This window comes from Bufo bufo, chromosome 6, assembly GCF_905171765.1.
Source record: "Bufo bufo chromosome 6, aBufBuf1.1, whole genome shotgun sequence".
NCBI lineage: Eukaryota > Metazoa > Chordata > Amphibia > Anura > Bufonidae > Bufo > Bufo bufo.
Window position 1 is genome coordinate 338,057,863 of NC_053394.1, and position 20,144 is coordinate 338,078,006.

Below are 20,144 nucleotides of genomic sequence, written 5' to 3' on the forward strand. Positions count from 1 at the left end.
ACGACTACCTGTACGAACTCTGCGGCAGGACAGGTTCTGGGGAGCCAGGGTGCCATCAGTGACATTGTACCTTCTTTCGGGAGCGTGCATTGCGTCATGTCATTGATCAAGCCGTCGAGGAGCAGGAAGATGAGGAAGTCGCAATGATGGATAAATTCCCAGGGGGGCTACTCCATCTGAGACAAGTCAACAGGAGTTTGATGAGGAGTCAGAGGAGGATGTTGTCAGGGTGGAGGAGGAGCAAGAAGAGCATGCTTTAAACGTTTCTGGGATCCTTGGTGTTCTCCGTGTCTGGGGGGAGGAGACCCAGGACGACATTATCCTGGATGATGAGCAGGAGCCAGGCCACTCCACCGCTTCCAGTTTAATGCAAATGGAGAGAAAACAGAATAGTTGTGGCGCTCACCAGGCTTTATACACACGGGAAGCACGGATTGCGCTGGGAACAAAGCGCCGACATCCAAATGTAGCAAAAGAAGTGCAGACCTCCAGCTTCCATACAGTGACAGCCTTTATTCTTTATAATGCAGTAAAGCCGACAGTGTATTCACATATGCAAATGGGGGCCTTCATGCTCCAGTGTTTGAAGAGGGGCCCCCGTATAAAAAGCATAAAGGCCAAGGACCAGTACTGCGTGGCAACGTACTTAGACCCCGGTACAAACACAAAATGGTGGACATGTTACCACCTTCACAGAGGGCTTTCAGAATGCAGCACTTCCAGGCCTTGCTTCGAGAAATGCTGCGTTCTGCTTTTGCAGGCGCTGGCAGAGCAATTTCCACTCACAGAGAAACTGTTGCGGGTACCAATCCAACAGCGCATGCAAGAAGAGGGTGGTTTGAAGATGTGTTGGTCACTTCGGATATGAGATCATTCTTGCAGCCAACCCATCAACAGCCACCCTCCGGATTCAGCCTCATGGAACGCCTAGACCGACAGGTGTCAGACTACATTGGGTTAACGGCCGATGTGGGGGCTCTGAGAAGCAAGGAACCCCTGGACTACTGGGTGTGCAGGCTTGATCTGTGGCCAGAGCTGGCACAATTTGCCTTGGAACTGTTGGCTTGCACCTCGTCCAGTGTCCTGTCTGAAAGGATGTTCAGCGCAGCAGGGGGGATCGTGACCGATAAGCGCACTCGCCTAGCTCACGACAGTGTGGACTACTTCACATTTCTAAAAATGAATGAGGCATGGATCTCGGAGGAATTCAACACCTGTGACGACCACGTTTAATTGAATTTACTCATGTCAGCCCACAAATATCAGCCACCACCCAGAACAAATATTGGTCCCTGTCTTAGGTAAATACAGCGGCATAAAAGGCCTATTCTGTCCGTTGAATGCCTAATGTTTTGGGCCTCAGAGGAATTCAACACCTGTGACGACCACGTGTTTCAACTATTATCATTAGGGGTTTTTTCAAGAGGGAGGATTTCGTTAGCCATGTTTTTAATCCAATTTTATATTTTTAGTTCTTTTAAACATATGTATTTGACCTGTATTTGTACAGGCCTTCAGTAAAATTGATATCCATTGACCATCTAATAGACCTCCAGCCACATACTTGTTCTTTTATGTACGCTGAATGCATAATTTTTGGGGCCAGTAGTACACTGGCTAGCTGGAAAATTGATATCCAATGACCGTGTAATCTACCTTCAGCCACTTACTTACTTGTTCTTTTATGTACGCTGAATGCATAATTTTTGGGGCCTGTAGTACACCGGCCTGCTGGAAAATTGATATCCAATGACCGTGTAATCTACCTTCAGCCACTTACTTACCTGATCTTTTATGTACGCTGAATGCATAATTTTTGGGGCCTGTAGTACACTGGCCTGCTGGAAAATTGATATCCAATGACCGTGTAATCTACCTCCAGCCACATACTTACTTGTTGTTTTATGTACGCTAAATGCATAATTTTTGGGGCCTGTAGTACACTGGCCTGCTGGAAAATTGATATCCAATGACATCCAATGTGTAATCTACCTCCAGCCACATACTTAGGCTACTTTCACACTTCCGTTTCTGGGTCCGCCTGTGAGATCCGTTTCAAGGCTCTCACAAGCGGCCCAAAACGGATCAGTTCAGCCCCAATGCATTCTGAATGGATAAGGGTCCGTTCAGAATGCATCAGTTTGCCTCCGTTCAGCCCCCATTCTGCTCTGGAGGCGGACACCAAAACTGCTGCCAAACGGATCCGTCCTGACTTACAATGTAATGCAAACGGATCAGTTTTTACTGACACAATATGGTGCAATTGAAAACGGATCCGCCTCCCATTGACTTTCAATGTAATTCAAAACGGACCCGTTTGCATTATCATGAACAAAAGAACAAAAAAAATTATTATTATTATTATTTTTTTGTTCATGGTAATGCAAACGGATCCGTTCTGAACGGATACAAGCGTTTGCATTATAGGTGCGGATCCGTCTGTGCACATACCAGACGGATCCGCACCTAAACGCAGGTGTGAAAGTAGCCTTGTTCTTTTATGTACGCTGAATGCATAATTTTTGGGACCTGTAGTACACTAGCCTGCTGTAAAATTGATATCCAATGACCGTGTAATCTACCTCCAGCCACATACTTACTTGTTCTTTTATGTACGCTGAATAAATAATTGTTGCGGCGTCGGAGGAATTCAACACCAGTGACGACCACGTGTTATCGAATTTCAACTATTATCATTAGGGTTTTTTCAAGAGGGAGGATTTTGTTAGCCATGTTTTTAATCCAATTTTATATTTTTAGTTATTTTAAACATATGTGTTTGACCTGTATTTGTACTGGCCTGCAGTAAAATTTATATTCATTGACCGTGTAATATACCTCCGGCCACATAATCACTTGATCTTTTCTGTCACGTGAATGCCTAATATTTGGGGCCTGTAGTCCAGTGGCCTACAGTAAAGTTTTTATCCATTGACCGCATAATGTACCTCGAGACACATACTCAGAATTTATTTTATGTCAGGTGAATGCCTAATTTTTAAGGGTCGTACTCCTGTGGCCTAAAATAAAAATTTTCTAGGCTCCAACAGGGCACATTTCAGAGAATTTCCCTGATTAAGATACATATTTTTTGTTGGAATTTTTGTCATTGATCCCCCTCTAGTATGTCACTGTCCATGTTGTGGGACTATTTGTGCACTTCTACTAGTATTTGGTGGCTGCAAATATGAGCTGAAGGTTTTTCAGGTTCGCCTGCCATTAAAGTGAACTTGCGGCTCGCGAACATTTGATCGCCGATGTTCGTCCGTCACTAAACGAGAACATCGAAACTAGGGTGCAGAAAATGGAAGCAGGTGCTCTGGACTGATAAGTCAAACTTTGAAATATTTGGCTGTAACAGAAGTTCTAAACAAGTTCTAAATTGCTGCCATCAAGATCTAAATTAATTATTTTTTTCCATGAAATTGTAAAATATCTCACTTTCAACATCTGATATGTGTTCTATGTTGTGTTTTGAATGAAATATTGTCCTAATGTATGATATTTGAAAATCATTGTATTCTGTTTTTATTTACATTTATTCACATTTTCCACAGCGTCCCAACTATTTTGGAACTGGGGTTGTATAACTTTATCGGCAATAATCTAGTCAGCCAGCTCCCTCATCTAATACTAATTAACAGTTAGTTACAATGGAAAGACCTAGGTGGAAGCAGACAGATATGAATACCTTGTGGTGCTCTGGGATGGTCGGGTGATTATGGCTTGTGGTACATGCATTGATTAATCTCTTTCATTAATAGTGGGGTCTGCCGTGTGGATCTTCTTCAAGTACTACAAGAGCTCTTAGGTTAATATTTCCTGCTTTTGATGTTATGAATATTCATAGCTCTTTGGCTTTGTTAGCATATTCTGTGTCTAAGGTTTTCTTAATAAGACACCAGTAATTTGAGACAAGTGTGCCAACAGTGGTCTCATCTTATTTGTCATTGAGGATGTCTGGACAGGTCAGAATGTCTAAAGGTCCCTTTAGACTAGTCAATTCAGAAGACAATTGTTGGGAAGGAAGCGTTTCTTCCCTGCAATCGCCTGCTCATGAGTGGAGGAGACTGCTGCATTTACACGCGCCAATCTCCTCCACAATATGGGGAGAAGCAATTGCTAAGACAATCACTCGTCCCTATACAGACTCTTTATTTGCCGGCAGATATTTGCCTACACAAACAATCCAATTTGCGTTTCGCTCATTCATTGGGTAATCGGCGGCAACTTTACACCACCAGATAATCGCTAATAAGCGCTCCTATTAACACTCGTTAGCGATCATCTGCCAGATTCCTGGCCCGTGTAAAGGGCCCTTTAGGCATGAGGTAGAAGCCTTAGAGAAGACAATGGGGGAGATTTACTAAGAAAATCGGCTCAATTTGCTCCTGAAAAATCGAGGGTATATGCCTTGTGCCAGATTTATTATGCATTTTAGATGCTTTTTGCATCTGTCTAGACAGATTGAAAAGTGTCATGGGGAGCTTAGGGAAATGTTCAAATGCACCAAGTTAAACAAAAATATTGGTCAAAGTCAGCCAACCACGAAATGGCATAAGGAAGACCAACAGCATGTGCCATGAGTGATACATTTGGCCATTTTCTGCGTGTTTGGTCTAGTTTTAAGCTGTCTGTCTGAATGTAAGACAAGTAATAAGGAATCGTCCCCAATGTACTTGCTCTACTTAGGCTTGTGACTATCAGGAGTGAGAAGGGTTGAAATAATGGAAATACACATGGTAGTGAGCAAGGGATTTCAACTTTGTCACTTTGTCCCCACGGGTGGCAGTACTGTGCCTCTGGCCATGGTGCTACCATTATCTACATGCCATGTGGTTAGCCAAATGCAATTGTAAGTAAAAAAAAAAGCCTGTGAAGCCTCAACAAATGAAATATAATCAGTTTAGAGAGCCTTCTACAAAGGTCAATTTTAATCTGAAACCTGAGTTGTAAACCAAGTGTTCCCAACACTGCAAACTGGGGGAAGGCTCATCTGGTGGGAGCAGATAAGTATGAGTGTTAAGGCACTTTTGCATGGGCCGATGATCGGCCAAATGACTGTTTGTATGAAAGTTTGTTCTAACTCAATTCCCTGGGTAAATATTCCCAGCAATCACCTGAAAAACAAGCAAGCCCTCATTTATTGTTATGGCGACATATGCAAAGAGATATCTACCAGGGAAAGAGAACCATCTCCCTCCTGCTACCCACTCGAAGGGGCTCCCTAGGAGATACCTTTTTACTTATTAATTCCCTAAGGATCATTACCACTGAGCCATACATAGCTGGTCTTCTTAAAGGGGTATTACCATCACAGACAATGGGGGCATATCACTAGGATATGCCCCCATTGTCTGATAGGTGCAGGTCCCACCTCTGGGACCCTTACCTACAATGAGAGTGGAGCGGGTTGTGGCTGGAGGTTTCTAGGGGTCCGGCCACCACCAAGCGCTGCTCCCCGCTGCTCCCATACAAGTGAATGGAAGCGCACTGCGCATGCGCGGCCCCCACTCCCATTCATTTCTATGGGGCCGACGGAAACAATTTTGCTGGCCCCATAGAAATGTGAGGAGGGCGGCTGCGCATGCGCAGTGTGCCCTCCAATACTTTCCCCACTCCGTTCTTTCCCCACTCCGCACCTATCAAACAATGGTGGCATATCCTAGCTATATGCCCCCATTGTCTGTGATGGCAAAACCCCTTTAAAGGAATTGTCCAATTTCATATAGTTTTTTTAAGCCCATAAGGGTGCAGGAATTTTAAATTTTTTTGTTTTCATTTTTTTACTCCCTGCCTTCTAAAGGCTCCCTGGAGAACTTTTTTTTAGTTTTCTGTTCACATAGCAATATGAAGGTTTGTATTTTGCTGGACATGTTGCACTTTCTAATGGCACCATTTTATATTGCAGGGATCAGCAACCTTCGGCACTCCAGATGTGGTAAAATTACAACTCCCAGCATGCTTCATTCACTTCTATAAGAGTTCTGTAAACAGCTAAGCAAGTGTGCATGCTGGGAGTTGTAGTTTCACCACAGCTGGAGTGCCAAAGGTTGCAGATCTGTTATATTGAGTACAAAGAGTGTGAAGCTGGAAGAAAAATCCAAATGGGGGAATTGGAAAAAAATGTAATTCTGAAATACTTTTATGGGCTTCGTTTTTACGGCATTCAATATGCGGTAAAACTAGCCTGTGCCCTTCATTCTCCAGGTCATATCCAATACAGAGATACCACATTTTTATATATTTATTTTTTATTTTAACACTTTAAAGAAATAAAACTTTGAAAAACATATTTTTTTCTTTGCATCCCCATATTCTGACCCCCCGATTTTTTTTATATTTATGTATATGGAGCTGTACATTTTTTTTCTGCAGCTTTTATTGATACTATTTTGCAGTGTTATGGATTTTTGATAACTTTTTATAAAAAAAAATTTTTTGGGGAGGTCAAGTGAACCAAAGATGGTGAATAGGCCATTTTAAATTTCTCGTATTATGCTGTTCACTGTACGGGATTAATATTTTTATGTTTTAATAGTATGGGCATTTTGGGACACTGCAATGCTGAAGATCTTTATTTTTTATTGTTTATTTTTAAAATGGGAAAAGGAGAGGGCTCCTGCATAACGGAAACCAGACGGATCCGTTATGCAGCCCATAGACTTACAGTACAGACCAAAAGTTTGGACACACCTTCTCATTCAAAGAGTTTTCTTTATTTTCATGACTATGAAAATTGTAGATTCACACTGAAGGCATCAAAACTATGAATTAACACATGTGGAATTATATACATAACAAACCAGTGTGAAACAACTGAAAATATGTCATATTCTAGGTTCTTCAAAAGTAGCCACCTTTTGCTTTGATTACTGCTTTGCACACTCTTGGCATTCTCTTGATGAGCTTCAAGAGGTAGTCCCGTGAAATGGTTTTCAGTTCACAGGTGTGCCCTGTCAGGTTTAATAAGTGGGATTTCTTGCCTTATAAATGGGGTTGGGACCATCAGTTGCGTTGAGGAGAAGTCAGGTGGATACACAGCTGATAGTCCTACTGAATAGACTGTTAGAATTTGTATTATGGCAAGAAAAAAGCAGCTAAGTAAAGAAAAACGAGTGGCCATCATTACTTTAAGAAATGAAGGTCAGTCAGTCAGCCGAAAAATTGGGAAAACTTTGAAAGTAAGGGCTATTTGACCATGAAGGAGAGTGATGGGGTGCTGCGCCAGATGACCTGGCCTCCACAGTCACCGGACCTGAACCCAATCGAGATGGTTTGGGGTGAGCTGGACCGCAGAGTGAAGGCAAAAGGGCCAACAAGTGCTAAGCATCTCTGGGAACTCCTTTAAGACTGTTGGAAGACCATTTCAGGGGACTACCTCTTGAAGCTCATCAAGAGAATGCCAAGAGTGTGCAAAGCAGTAATCAAAGCAAAAGGTGGCTACTTTGAAGAACCTAGAATATGACATATTTTCAGTTGTTTCACACTTGTTTATTATGTATATAATTCCACATGTGTTAATTCATAGTTTTGATGCCTTCATAGTCATGAAAATAAAGAAAACTCTTTGAATGAGAAGGTGTGTCCAAACTTTTGGTCTGTACTGTATATTATGACAAAAGGCATTTTGTTATGCATTCCGTCATAGAATTCTGTTATGGCCCGTGGCAATGGAATCCATAATGGAATTGCCAGAAAACCCGAACACGGAACTCGACCTTCAAAACATGAAATTCTCTCATCACTACTCTTGACTCTTTCTCTGCTTAGGAGTCCAGTGGGTGGTCTTACTTAATGACTGACAGGGAAGGTTAATTCACTGAGTAGGACCACCCACTAGACTCCTAAGAATAGAAATAGTAGGAATTTAAATGAATAAACTACAAGTTTTACTTAATCTTTTCCGACAAAACTGTATATTAATCTGCTCTGCTCCTTCTGATCTCTAACTTGCTGCCAGCAGACCAGACTTATGTACAACGAGACGGCATCCCTTTAAAACTGTTTACAGAGAGTAGAAGAAAATCTCTTCCCTGTGTTCTCTGGCACTGCATACTGTGTCACCTCTAGTCATTTATGTAATCAAAGTGGAGCAAGCTCTGTTACTTTTAGAAACACTGTTCTACTTTAGAGACAGATCCACATACAGAACATTAGTCAAGGGTGCAGCCATGAATCGACTGAGTTCATGCAATTGCTGCGTTGTACACAACAATTCATTTCATATGGATCTATCCCAGTGAGTCCTGGTCAGGGTTTTGTGGAAGACAGCAATAGTAAGGGCTGACACTATTTTAGGCCTCTTGCACTTGACCGTATGGCTTTTTCAGTATATTACAGTCCGCAAAAAACTGATCCGCAAAAAATACGGAAAATACGGAAATGGAAGGCATCCATTGAAATGAATGGTTTTGTATACAGTCCATATATGGAACGCAAAAAACTGAACGTAAACGGAAAAAAAAAAACGTTCGTGTGCAAGAGGACTTATAGGAATGGCAAGCTATGGACCAGGGGTGGACCGAGAACTTAAAGTTGGCCTGGAAAATAACTAAATGTGGCCCCATGTTAAAGGCGAATCCAACTTACAGAAGTCAGGGCAACACAAGTAGGCAGGGCCAACAGTAGTAGGTGGGGCCAGCAATGCCTTACTGCAGCACAAAATACCGTCCCAGCAGAACTACTGTAAATACCACAGTGCAGCACAAAATACTGCCACCTCCACTGATGTATTCAATTATATCACTTTCCTGAGGACAATAATACAGTTGAATTCAGCTGCCGGCCAGGTGCATATGTACCTGGTGCTCCTAGCATTAATTAACACCAAGAGTCCTCGTCATGGTATACGTTTGGGGCGTGTTTTCTTTTTGCCCCAATCGAACACCCGGTCATGCTCGTAATCATTTTTGTCCCTTATAAACTTATCCCTCTTTCTCTCCTTGATCTCCAAATGGGTGGCTAAAAGTTTCTTATTAAGTCTCTTAGTAAGTCACTAGCCAGCGCCCATTGGTTACGTTTAGAAAGTGTTCAACCCTTAAAGACAAATTGGTCAGTAGTGTGTTGTATAAACTGAAGGGCTGAGACATGGCTCACAAGTAGAAAATCAAGAGGAAATTACAAGTGCGGGCACTGCTCCTTTTGCACATTGAATGTGTGTAGCAAGTGGCTACAAATAGGAGGAGTCAAACACGCACCGGAGCCACCGGAGCAGCGGTTTTGAATGATAGGAATGACATGTCCGTGTTCCTATATTTGGTATGAATTATGAAAGGATAAAACCTATTTATGTCGAGTTCCGTTATGGTGAGACAGTGGACCCGTTATGAGACAGATCCCTTCCTGGATAGTTACGCCCACCAGTGCTATATATTTGATATTAAGCAGCCAGTGGAGGTTGCTAATTAGTATCATTTACTGCATAATTAATTGGACATGAATATGTTAGTAGAATCATTATTGCACAATTAACTATATGGTATGAATATGTATGTAATAATATTTTTCGTGTATGCGATTTTAACGTCACTAATTTATGCGCTTAGCTGTAACTCACGGTCACAGCTACGGGGCGTTGTCTCTATAAAGCGCCCAGAAGTAGCGCGGCGTTGCGCGCGAAACGGCCGTAGCCGCCGATCATCTGTAATCAGCTGTCCGCCCCTGTACCCCGCTCACAAGTTTGCTGAAAAGAGTAAGAATAAAGCTTTATACTGTTTCAACTTCGGTGAGTGCCTCAAGATACTTTGTTTCTTCTCTTCATGTTGCATCAGATTGTTATGTACCTAGCTGGCGGCCGTGAGTAGGGCTCAGGCCCCAGTCTACCCATGCTATGGACTAATTCGAATGATAGTAATTAACGGCCATGTGCTACATACCTGCCAACATTGGTGTTGGTAAATTCAATCATTTAAGGGGTTTAAATAAGTTTTATCCATTTTTGGGCCAGAACAAGCCAAAAAATAATGATTGTGTAGTGTGACACAGTGAGAGGTATTGTGTGGGAAAACACAAATTTTCCTCCTAGCATGTGCTGCTGGGCTGATTTACAGCCAGGTGAGGTCAAATACCGGACCGGACTTTAAATACCGGTCCGGGTTTTGGCAGAACCTGGCTGTCCTTAAATAGGCAGCTGGGCTCAGAAGCCGTGTCTGTTTTTTGGGATCTGGGAGCCTTGTGTCTGGATGAAGGCTTGCTACCTGTTTGGTGTGAAAACAGGTTGGTGCTGCTATCAGCAAGGACTCTTTGAGGCAGAATTACCGCATGGTGTGAATTATCACCAACACCGCAAGGTGACTTATTGCTTGAATATGACTGCTTGTTTTGTCACTTGCCTGTCACTGTTTGATCCAAATAACTTGTTGTTGCCTGTATACTGCGTCTGCTAATCCTTTCTACCAGAGCGAGTCCCCACATTAGTTATTTTGCATATTTTACATCTTTCTTTTACCTCCCCCTGCTGTTTATCCTTGTTATCCACCTTCTCCTGCATTCCGTGGTGGACTACCATACTCAAAGCAGGTGAAGTGGTCCAGGTACCTTTGGTTCATTCGTCCTTACTTCTAAAGTCATAGTCATATATAGCTATAGCTCCCTCTAGACAGTGGAGAAGAAAGTGTAAGGGCATTACATACCATATGTGTCTTTTGGGCCCATATGTGAAGGACTATTTTCTATGCAGGGGAGAAAGAGGTCACTAAAAGCTAATAACTATGCATCCAGGGCGATGCAGGTATTTGATTGCCTCATGTGAGCTGCTGCCCTCCCACACAAGGTGAAGAAGGTCCTCCAGATAAGTGAGTAAAAACGTGTTTCACTCTATGAGATAACTCCTTTGATGAATCCAATCTGCTGTGATGGGTTACTATACATAACAAAAAGAGTTTTTTAGACAGTTTTAAAAAATTTCCATAGAGGTAGAACAATTTACCAGCTATCACATCTTGAGGTAGCTTATGGTTACATATTCAAAACTCTATTATTGAAAAAACCAAAAAACCATAGAGTACCAAATTATTTTGGGAAGTGCCTCTTCGGGTGTATCTGGAATCTGGGGCAACATGCTAGGGTCACTGTCTATTCCATCTTTGGGTAGACATTTTTACCCAGAAAGTCATGGGCCCAGTTTTCATGGCATACTTTGAGAGGACATCAGTGGTACACTTGGTTTGTGAAATTGCTTAAGCACTGGTATTTTCATATGGCAGAGTACTGGGTTATTGTATGCAAAATATTCAACCATATAAAAATGAAGAATGGGAATCAATTCAGTTATCATGCTGAGCTAAAGGCCCTATGGGTCTGCATTACTTACCTTTAGGCCCTCAGTGTGTCACTGTGTAGGGTCAACGGTGGCCACTGCAGAGGAAACGCCTTGTTGGCTGTGACTTTCCTGGTACAGTTAGCTGTTGAAATCATCTGACAGGACAACTCCCTAAAGACAAGCTATGGTGCTTGAATGGGCCAAAAGGTTCTGCCAGATAAGAAGATAAGAAGACCTGTATTCTGAATGGCTCTACTATACATATCACTTTGTTGTCCAGGAGCTTCCAATTACACCTGTGGGTATACACTATATTGAGAATGTAAATTACCAGGACCATAATTACACCCACTGGAATTTAATCATTGACCTGGGTCAATATAATATTACCACTAATAAACTAATAAATCCAATTGGAAAAGAAAAAAAGAGGTACCTTAATCCTGAAGGATCAAAGAGTGACCACAGTGTAGCGCTCCAGCCCGGTGATATAACTGTGTCACAGGGTTAGCACTGTTTGCTCTCAACTTAAGCAGTTTGCCGATTGTAAAATGATCTACAAACAAGAGAGGAAACCTTTGCACTCAACTTTTTATTTGTTCCCTGAGCATTATTTCTTGGGCTAATTAAAGTATTAGAAGGGATTGTACTTATATCTTAGGCCCAAAAGCAGATGTGTGTTGCATGTAAGCAACACCCCTCCCCATCCGTTTTGATTTCAGTTATTTCCAGTATCCACCCATATGTCCCTTTTTGCCATTGACCATCCCAGATTTTCATGCATATATAGCTGGCCATACGGCTGATCGGTCAGATACAGTCCTGATCAAAAGTTTAAGCCACTTGAAAAATGGCAAAAAATCATATTTAGCATGGCTGGATCTTAACAAGGTTCCAAGTAGAGCTTCAACATGCAACAAGAAGAAATGGGAGTGAGACAAAACATTTTTTGAGCATTAAGTTTAATGAAAACAACAAATAAACTGAAACAGGCTGTTTTTCAGCTGATCAAAAGTTTAGGACCACACCTCCAAAAAAAAACTAAACCCCCCCCCAAAACAGAAATCTAACTTTCAAACATGAACTCAGTAATGAGTAGCTCCGCCGTTATTGTTTATCGCTTCCCAAATTCGTTTCGGCATGCTTGATGCAAGCGTTTTCATGAGGTGAGTGGGAACATTTCTCAAAGTGGTGAAGACGGCCGCACGAAGGCCATCTACTATCTGGAACTGTTGTCCATTTTTGTAAACTTCCCTTGCCATTCATTCCCAAAGGTTCTTAATTGGATTTAGATCAGGGGAACACGCAGGATGGGCCAAAAGAGTGATGTTATTCTCCTGGAAGAATTCCCTTGTCCTGCGGGCATTGTGTACTGTAGCATTGTCCTGTTGAAAAACCCAGTGGTTACCACACAGACGAGGGCCCTCAGTCATGAGAAATGCTCTCTGCAACATCTGGACATAGCCAGCGGCCGTTTGACGCCCCTGCACTTCCTGAAGCTCCATTGTTCCACTGAAGGAAAAAGCACCCCAGACCATTATGGCGCCCCCTCCACTGTGGCGCGTAGAAAACATCTCAGGTGGGATTTGCTTGTCATGCCAGTAATGTTGGAAATCATCAGGACCATCAAGGTTAAATTTTTTCTCATCAGAGAATAAAACTTTCTTCCACTTTTGAATGTCCCATGTTTGGTGCTCTCTTGCAAAGTCCAAATGAGCAGTACTGTGGCGTTCAAGGAGACGAGGTCTTTGAAGACGTTTTTTGTTTTTGAAGCCCTTCAGTCTGATGGTTATGGGGCTGCAGTCAGCACCAGTAAGGGCCTTAATTTGGGTCGAGGATCGTCCAGTGTCTTGACGGACAGCCAATTGGATCCTCCGGCTCAGTGCTGATGAAATTTTTTTTGGGTCTTCCACTTGACTTTTTTGTTCCATAACCCTCAGGGTTATTTAAGAAATTCCAAATGACTGTCTTACTGCGTCCCACCTCAGTAGCGATGGCGCGCTGTGAGAGACCCTGCTTATGCAGTTCAACAACCCGACCACGTTCAAAAAGGGAGAGTTTTTTTGCCTTTGCCATCACAACGTGTGACTACCTGACAGAAAATGACAATGAATCCACATCTTTGCACAGATTTGGCCTTTTAAAGGCATGTGGTCCTAAAATTTGGATCAGCTGAAAAACAGCCTGTTTCAGTTTAATCGTTATTTTCAATTAATTGAATGCTCAAAAAATGTTTTGTCTCACTCTCATTTCTTCTTGTTGCATGTTGAAGCTCTACTTGTAACCTTGTTAAGATACAACAATGTAAAATAAGATTTTTTTGCCATTTTTCAAGTGGTCTTAAACTTTTGATCAGGACTGTATGTTCACGTTCTCAGTCCCTGTAATAGAAAAAGGAAGCATAGGGTCATCAAAAGATATTTGCACTCACAATGCTCCAATACAACGCCCCATTCTGGTAAAATCAGGCCAAAACAGATTTATTTCTAATAATATCACTTCTCTTTTGAGCATACTGAAATTTTTAGTCACGTCATAAAAAACAAGAAACATTCTCAGACAGTGTATCCTTTTATTTATACAAGGCCATAATATTCCACACACAATGCTTAAAAAGAAAGTTTCATGACATATTTAAATCAGGTTTTTATTATATTAATTTTTATGTAACTATCCATATAAAAAATCATGAATTATTCCAGTTTTCACACTGGCCAGTGGAGAACAAACAATATGCTGGCGTTTCCCGTATTCTGCAACTCATTTTTCTACTGCATAGACTGGGACAGAATTAGCAGAGTCATCTCATTAGACAGAGCAGTTGTACGGCTGAAGGCCAATATAGATGTAACGGTCCCTCCACACACACACAGGGGGAAGGATAGTGACCACTGCGCTCCACCCTTACCCCTGGCCCTGCCTACTTGCCTCACGAGTCCTGATGACAGGGGACAACTGGACGACAGTCCCTTACTTAGGATATGTGCAGGGAAGACAGACAAGACAAAATACGGAACGTGAACGGACCGGGTCAGAACCAAGAGAGCTACGCAGTACAAAGGGTTAAGCAAAGAATGGTCAGGAGAAGCCGGGGTCAAATACCAGGAGAGTAGAGAAGTACCAGAGGAGTCCGCAAAGAGTAGTCAGGTGGGAGCCGAGGTCACAATACCAGGAGGGATGCGCAGTACAGGAGGAGCAGGCAAAGGATCGTCAGGGAACAGGATCAGGTCAGTATTCAGTAGTCCAGCAAATAGCCAGGAACCTAGAATTAACAGGTAACCTGTGGCCAGCAGGCTGCCTGTATTTATAGTGGGGTCTGAGGGTCATGTGACGTGGCCAGCGTCACATGACCGACAGACAGACAAGTCGAGCACCGAGTAATCAGCTCGGCGCTCAAGGCAGACCTAGGAGCAGGGAGGCCAAACACAGATCCTCACTCCCGAAAGCTAAGTAGCAGGTCTGCGGCTGATGGGAGACCGAGTGCACCTTTGGCGCCCCGTGACAATAGAGCAGAATAGCAGCACTGTACACACAGATAAGGCTCTGTATGCCTCTCCTCTGCCAGTCTTTGGTTTCTTGATGAAAGGGCAGTATACCATTACTTCCTGGACACTATTAGAATCCTTTCACATGGGCAAAGTATCAGGACAATCATTCCAAATGATATTTCTCTATGATAAATCAAAAGTATTACGAAAGCTCAGTGAGCCTTTAAGAGTTTGCTGAAGTATTCTCTGCTCTTAGATAAGTTATAAAAGTAGCTTAAGATACTATCTAAGTACATATTAGTAAGTATTACACATAACAAATGTTACAGTTTCATGATATTTGTACAAATGTAGAGAAGTCTTGAGAAGGCTCTTGACTTCAAAGGCCATGAAGTGTAAAGCCTGTTCTTACAAGATATGTGTTTGTAACTATAATGTTCACTTGTCTTTATTAGGTACAAGAACAGGTTCCCAGGCTATATTCACTTCCCTTCCTATTCACTTTCATGTAAATAAGAAGCTCATCAAATATTCTGTTTTATTGCAATGAAAAATGTATGACATCCTAGACTGAGGACAATAGGGAAAGCCACATTCACTGAACGTACAATGTATGCTGTGAACCATGATTCGTCACAGTCGGAGCCTCAGTTCTATGCTACACTGCTTTCTAGCCAATGTTTGACTTCAACCAAACCTTCTAGATAGGTGATGGAAAACCTATCTATGGCTCCGGCCTCATGTATGACAGTGGACAAGAACTGGATGTGTCACCTATAGCAGCTGACATGTCCAGTTCTTATCTGCACTATTTATCATGCCTAACATCAAATACGCCATAGCTAAGCTTTTTAAGGTACATAATTTTTTCATTTCTCATTTTTTTTCAGTCCCATCTCGAATAAAGATTGGTTTGTTAGAAGAATACCCAACATCAATAAGATGGCCACTTCTTCTGTCCACTCCTCCCTGCCTCTTGCACTGATCATTTGCTATCAATTCAAGTCTTGAGACAGGTGATGGCTTATCAACTCACTGAGGAACCAGGTTACATGATGCCCATAGTAGACTTTGGAGGGGAAGAATCAGAAGTAAACTGCTGGAGCGAGCCAGAGACAGAGACACACAGAGATGCTGCTGAAGGCTCCAGTACGTTTTCTTTCATTGCTAGATTTCTTTCCCAACCCATTGCTAGATTTATAATACTGTATAATGTCTTCCATGCTGCTGCTTCTAAGGATACACTACTGAGGAGCAGGATTTCATCTTTCTCTGTGTACTGTGTATTGGATGCATCATCTGCAGTACCCCAGAGTAGGGGGTATCTGCAAATTGCTTGTCATTTAATGCTATATAGTGTATACCCATCATTGCAAGGTATGGTTGGCAAGACCAGGGTTAACCATCCTGGCTCAGCCCTTGTAAGGAGGTTAGGTGTGGGCTGGTTCCACCCCTAGCTCTAGTCAGTGGATAGGGAGAGTTTGTTGATGAAGGAAGCTATGACCTATGCTCCTTCTTCTTAGGCCTCAATCTACAGATACTCACCTGCAAGATCAACAGAAAGAGAGAGAAAGAAAGAGGAGAGCTTAGAATCTGCACGGCCAAGTAAAGCTATTCAGACTTTGCTGCAGTTAGGGACACCATTAAGACACCATTTACATTTGGACACCTCCTAGCCTTCAGAACCCTGTATCCCACAGTAGACCCTACACCCATTATTGCCAAGGTACTAGCAAGGTACTAGCAATAGATTCTACTGCGGGAGACATTTGTAGGATAGTGTACAAAGGGTGCCATAACTCAAAGCTTTGCTAGCCTCCATACCTCGCTATCTGGGGAAAGAAATTGCACTGTGTACAGACGGAACTGTGCTTCATTGTTGTTCAATGTACTACAACTCCCATTTTGCACCTAAGAGTGACATTTGTCCTGCTACATCTGGCCCAGTTTCCTCACTCATACACCATACTCTGGCCATTATACTCCTCTACATGCCCTGGTTTGCACCCAAACAAGCACCGTACATCATGGGATGGGGACCCCAACTACTATTAGGCAGGAGCCCCAGAATCAGGGTGTGCCCCGAGGGCAGAAAGGATGCTCCGCTTTTCACTGCACAAAAAGTTGCGCGACAAAAAGGGTACAGCTACACTTCACATTCACGTCGCACCAATGTCGTGTGCTATTTTTTGCAGTGATAGTCAATAGTGTTGCACTGCTATATGCTGCGACTGTGACGTGACAGTCGCAGAGAAATCCAACTTGGATGGATTTTTTGTGACTGTCGTATTGCAGTCGCAGTATGTCGTGTGTCGCAGTGCGACGCCATTGACTATCACTACAAAAAATGTCTTGCAACATTGGTGCGACAAGAAGTCGCGCAACATATGTCGCCGTGTAGCCCTAGCCTAAGGGATACGTTTTTAAGCTAGAACAAACCCTTTAATTAGGTAATTGAAAGTAGGTTTTCTAAGCTAGACAACTCCTTTAACATTGAGACTAACTTTTTCACGTTTGAGGTTTATTATTTTTCTTCTATTACATTTATCAAAGCATATTAATTCCATAAATCAACAGAACCTTTTTAATAAATATAATTAGACTTTAATCTGAAAAATCCATAGGTTTTTTGTGCAACAAATGGCGTAGAACATTTTATGAATTCGTCACAAAAATACTAGCTTCAAACCAAGCTGATAAAAAAAAGGACAAAAATTCACATATTGATACATTACCCCCTAGTTTTACTCCAAAAATGAGCCCAAATTTTTGTGCATTTTTGGTGCATGGATGTCCATTGAAATCATGCCTCCTTTCCACTCCCCCTTGTCAGATGAGGTGTATTCAGTAGTGTATTCCTTAGTATTCAGCAGGTGATATACAGTAATTAATGTCCGTGCATCAGGACTTATCACAGGTATTTATTCTGTGAGATATTCTCAAATCATGACTGCCAGGTGGCACCTGACTGAGGACTGGAGTTGGGGAACACTGAATAAGGGGTGCTGTGCAATGTATACCCTGATGTGGCTTTGAGGGGCCCCAATAACAGGCAATGGTGTTACTGTACTACCAGATGCGTGGTAAAATCTGAGAAAATGAATGAAGTTCTGTAACTCAGGGTTTTGTATTACTTTAGGATTTATCTTTGATAAAACTTTTTCAGAAAACTGCTCTCTGAAGAACCTTCTGAGATCTTCACCAGACTGAGGACACATATGGCATCCATCCTATCTATATACAAGGTTATTCATGGGCCCCGGCTACAAATTACACATAAAGCCAGCTACACGAGAATTAATCCTTCACAGACATATTTAAAAACACCCTGCCATGGAACAGATGAGAGCCTATCATTACTCTCCTTGTGCTCCTCTACTCTACCTGTTTTATGGCTTTCTGTTCTGTGTCAAACCCGTTTCAAATAACCTAAAATTAAGTAGTTGTTTAAGACATGCCCCAGCTGTGATGGCTGAGGACTGGCCTGTCTTGGCTGGCAAGGATCCTGTGTTCTTATTTCTAATAATTAACTTGGACTTTCTTTATCTTGTGTGGACTAATGCCAGTATTACACTGCCTGATCTTTGGGCAGTTCGAGCGCCGATGGAAGATAACACATCTATCGGCGCTCGTTTGCACTGGCTTGATTACACAGAAGGATGCATACTGAATGTGGGAGGAACCATTTCTACCGTAGTCGTAGTCGCCCCTCCCTCAGCCGATCAGATGATGATCAGCTACTCAATTATACCAGCTGACTATCAGGAACAAGCGTTTGTGTTCCCGATAATTGGCCTAAAATCATGCAGTGTAATAGGACCTTAAAGGGGTTATCGCATGATTAACGTAAAAAAACGAAAATCATACATAATCTAGCACATGAGAACCTCTCATGGATCCAGAGATCTCCCAATTAATTGTTTTAATTGTTCTGATAGATTTATTTGAAGCTGGCAGCGTAGGGGGCTCGTTCTTACTCTGAGGACATGTCCTATCTGTTGCAGCTACTAGCTGTTGAAGGATGGATCTGAGCATGTGCTTCCATCTCAGTGAGCAGGACAGAGACATTAGAAAAAGAGCAAACAGCAGGTGGCGATATACAAATAAAGCTCATTGAATAACTCAGTGTTGGTTATAATACATTTTTAATAACTTGCAATTACAAAAGGATTCAGATCGAGGTGCTGGTTTGCAAACTGTAGAGTTTTATTCGTGGGACAAACCCTTTAATGCAACACTAGGGGTGAGAAACACCATGGTTGATGGTTGTCATGGTGCTCCTACCTGGATATCAAGAACCCCAAGCGTTGTAGTCCGAAGCAGTGCAAATAGGGTTGTGGATGAAGTGGGTGCGGAAAGGAATTGAGTCCAGGCTTGTATTGAAGTAAACACAGCTTTACTTGGCAAACTTTCATTAGGGAACAACCTTCCAACTTTGTCTCGGTTACCAGCAGGCTTTGGCTTAAGTTCTGGCAGACAAACACTCTCAGCTCTACTACATCTGAACTCTTTTGGCTCTGCTATGTTAGCTGGCTTAGATAGGAACTTTTCCTTTTCTGCTGTCTGCTGCAACTTTTCTGTTTCTGTCTGACTCTCACTGTAATCCTAGGAAAACTTCTTCCTGGCTTCAAGCTTCCTTAGCTTGGTTTAGGCAATGCAAGCCCAGGAGGGGACATGCAACCGTTTAGAACTCACAGGCAGGGCCTATCCGGCAGGGATGAGGCCTGCTTACTCCCCATACAGGGGCTACTCTGAACTGCCTCTGCAGGCTCGTCCAGAAGGGACCAGGGCCTGATCCTTCCCTCTACAGGGAATACTCTCAACTAAGGCTATTTTCACACTTGCGGCAGTGTGATCCGGCAGGCAGTTCCGACAACTTAACTGCCCGCCGGATCCGCCGATCTCGATGTGACTGAAAACATTTGTGAGACGCATCTGGATGCGGATCCGTCTCACAAATGCATTGCAAGAACGGATCCGTCTCTCCGCTTGTCATCTTTTTTCAAATTTTTACCTGTCATCCGTCCTTCCGGTATTTTGACGGCACTTATACATTCCTATAGGAAAAATTCCGGATACGGCATTCCGGCAAGTCTTCAGTTTTTTTCGCCCGGAGATAAAACTGTAGCATGCTACGGTTTTATCTTTTGCCTGATCAGTCAAAATGACTGAACTGAAGACATCCTGATGCATCCTGAACGGATAGCTCTCCATTCAGAATGCATGGGGATATAACTGATCAGTTCTTTTCCGGTATAGAGCCTCTGTGACGGAACTCTATGCTGGAAAAGAAAAACGCTAGTGTGAAAGTACCCTAACTCTCTCACTGACTAACTCCTCCCTCTCAGGAGAGGGGAATAGAATGGAAGAAGGGTTACATTCTAAGTAGCTCA

The 20,144-nt window shown here is 42.6% G+C and overlaps 1 long non-coding RNA gene across 1 annotated transcript; it reads right to left on the reverse strand.

Annotated features, from left to right (window-relative positions):
• Positions 1-7,432: 7,432 nt before the first annotated feature.
• Positions 7,433-19,939, reverse strand: LOC121003702. Its single transcript, XR_005779584.1, has 3 exons — positions 19,794-19,939; positions 12,442-12,445; positions 7,433-7,443 (listed from the first exon to the last, which is right to left on the reverse strand). It is a non-coding gene; the product is annotated as an uncharacterized LOC121003702 (long non-coding RNA).
• Positions 19,940-20,144: the final 205 nt, after the last annotated feature.